This window comes from Nelumbo nucifera, chromosome 2 (assembly GCF_055504915.1).
Source record: "Nelumbo nucifera cultivar China Antique chromosome 2, China Antique-T2T, whole genome shotgun sequence".
Taxonomy (NCBI): Eukaryota; Viridiplantae; Streptophyta; class Magnoliopsida; order Proteales; family Nelumbonaceae; genus Nelumbo; species Nelumbo nucifera.
The window spans coordinates 87,667,664-87,670,536 of record NC_142650.1 but is presented as its reverse complement, the minus strand read 5'-3'; positions in this window follow the sequence as shown (position 1 = coordinate 87,670,536).

Genomic DNA, 2,873 nt, shown 5'->3' with positions numbered 1-2,873 from the left:
TTCTTATTCTCCACACATAATTTGTCCTTGTGAGTTTTGTAAGAAATCTCCCCGAAAGCTTAATAAGGTGATTTAGGGTTGTAATAGATTTTTTTCTTTTTTTTTTTGCGTCATACATGTTTTATATGGCAATATTTCAAACTGATCTTGTATGCACGAGTCACACTCTTATTTTCAGTGAAGAAACTTTGTGAAAATTGAAGACTTCGGCAACCTAGATCCGAGTAGGTGGAATTTCAAGAATTCTACTAGGGAAAATTGCAAACTTCAAATATTTGCAATGTAGGGAACAATTTCCTTTGGCCATATTGGATTGGGGATTGAACTGCACTGTTTCAGAGCCAATCTATCTATATCTATCTATCCATCCATCCATCTATCTATCTATCTATCTATCTATATATAAAATTCATCAAAGCACATGGCTAGGGTTTTGCCCAGCTTTTAAGGAGTTGTAAAGAATAACATTAATGGAAATTCTAGAAATGGTAAGAGTGGATGATTTCATCCTCTCTGACGAGAATAGTTATCATTCTCTCTTGCCTTGTAAAAGGTGCAAGTGAAGGGATGAGAGATCCATCGTATGGACGCCCAAATCTTGTGGAATAAGGTGGGCGAATTTCAAAAATTTCTCTTCTTTCAATTAGAAATCACATTCTCTATTTAAAAAATTATATTTTTAAGGATCAATCTTGAATCATAAATTGAACCAGATCTGAACAAAAGCAGCAGGAGAGGATTATACCTGATATGGAGAAATAATATCTCCCAACGAAGGTGTTCACGCCCAAGGAAAAATCCAAAGACTGCTCCCACTAAAGATGGCACAGTGTAGGATGGAGCAGAATCAACAGTGTTCTTCTCCAAGAACCTAATCTTTCGCAAGAAATAGCAAGATGGCATGTGAGCACAGTTTCCTATCAGTCCCTTCTCTTCTTTCAATTAGAAATCACATTCTCTATTTAGAAAATTATATTTTTAAGGATCAATCTTGAATCATAAATTGAACCAGATCTGAACAAAAGCAGCAGGAGAGGATTATACCTGATATGGAGAAATAATATCTCCCAACGAAGGTGTTCACGCCCAAGGAAAAATCCAAAGACTGCTCCCACTAAAGATGGCACAGTGTAGGATGGAGCAGAATCAACAGTGTTCTTCTCCAAGAACCTAGTCTTTCGCAAGAAATAGCAAGATGGCACGTGAGCACAGTTTCCTATCAGTCCCTTCACAAGGAACTGATATAAAGATCGAATCTTGATTTCTCCCACTGAAAAGAAGGTCGAACTGGCAGGCGAGGCGGCGGTAGGAAGGAGGCGGCAAGAGAATTTTCGCAGGTATGCTGAATTCTTTGTTATGTGATTTCAGCTCCAAAGACTTATAGTGATCTGATGATCTTGTGATGATCTAAAAGCTGCGACCCCTTCCTTCTTTTGTAACCTTAAAGGATCAGCTCCTAATCCCATTAGGAGTTGCTGATCCAAATCATATTTGGATCAGACATCCCTTTAGGTGATAAGGATAAATCCTTATCTTATCTGCAGATTAGATTAGCTTTCTCCTAATCTCATTAGGAGGTTTCCAGATCTAAATCACATTCAGATCTAGACTCTCTAAGTGGATAGGGTTAAGACCCTATCCTATCTGCTAATCCATCACAGAATTCGCCCCATATTTAACTAATTAAAATAGCCTAGTTTGAAATGGGCTTTAGGCCTATTAAGGTCATGTGCTCACTTAGCCTTCTTAACTGCTACACAGTTGGGCTTTCTTGTATGGCGTGGGACCCAAGCATTGATCTACACATCAGCAACATGGGTTCGGCCCAGCCTTTGTTACAAGGCCTAGCCGAATACACTGTTATGGACAGTGCACCCCTAAAACCCATGACATGGGCTCTATGGGCCCAACACTTACCCTAAGTGGTCCTTGGGCCAAGCCACTTTGTAACACCCAAGGACTGGGTAGATGCAAGATTAGCCCATCAGGCATTATCTTCAATAGTCTTACACTCAACATTTCAACCCATAATGATCAAACACTGCCCGACAAGAGAGGACCTCTCCCTCGGCTACAAGGAACAGTGTTGCACTCTCTGCTTAAATGGATCCCGGGAATTAAAACCTTCTTGCAAACATTTTGGAAACCATAATGTATATATATATATATATATATATTTGATATCTCATAAAATATATTTTGCAAAAACAAATCTCAACGATTGAAATTGGCTGTCGGCAGTCTTGGTTTCCATCGGTGAGAGTACATCCCCGATCATTACCTTTGTTCGATAAAGGGGTTGATCCTGTCACTATGATCACCCACTCAGATGAATTCTCAAACTGTCCCAACATACCCAGGTTTTGACTCCCGCTAAGGATCTCACTGATTGGTACATCAAAGACAGCCCAATCCAACACCTAGTGCAGTATCATAATCGAGTCTAGGGGTCGGGTGTAACTTTCCAGTCTTGCCCATTAATCATCAAGGTTCAGGGCAATACTGGAAATTTGGTCCGGTTCAAAGATTCAATTAATCCTACACTACATGTACCTTGGGTCTCACCCTAGTGGCTGAGACAGGCCACCCCAACCGAATTGGCGGCACATCAATGTCAGCCCTATTAGGATAGGTCTCCCCAGACCGACCCACTGGCTGTGAACATTCTAAACTAACAAGAGTTTCATTAAGTGTCAAACATACCAAAGGAATATGAATCAAATATGTACTTTATTCATTTACAATAAACTCATAATGTACATAATTTTGATTGAAGATAAGGGCATACAAAAACTGTCTAACAGCAAGATCCTTTAATTGGAAGTTTCCAAATTTTTCTCCACAATCTGAGAATGAAGTAAAGTAAAAAAAAA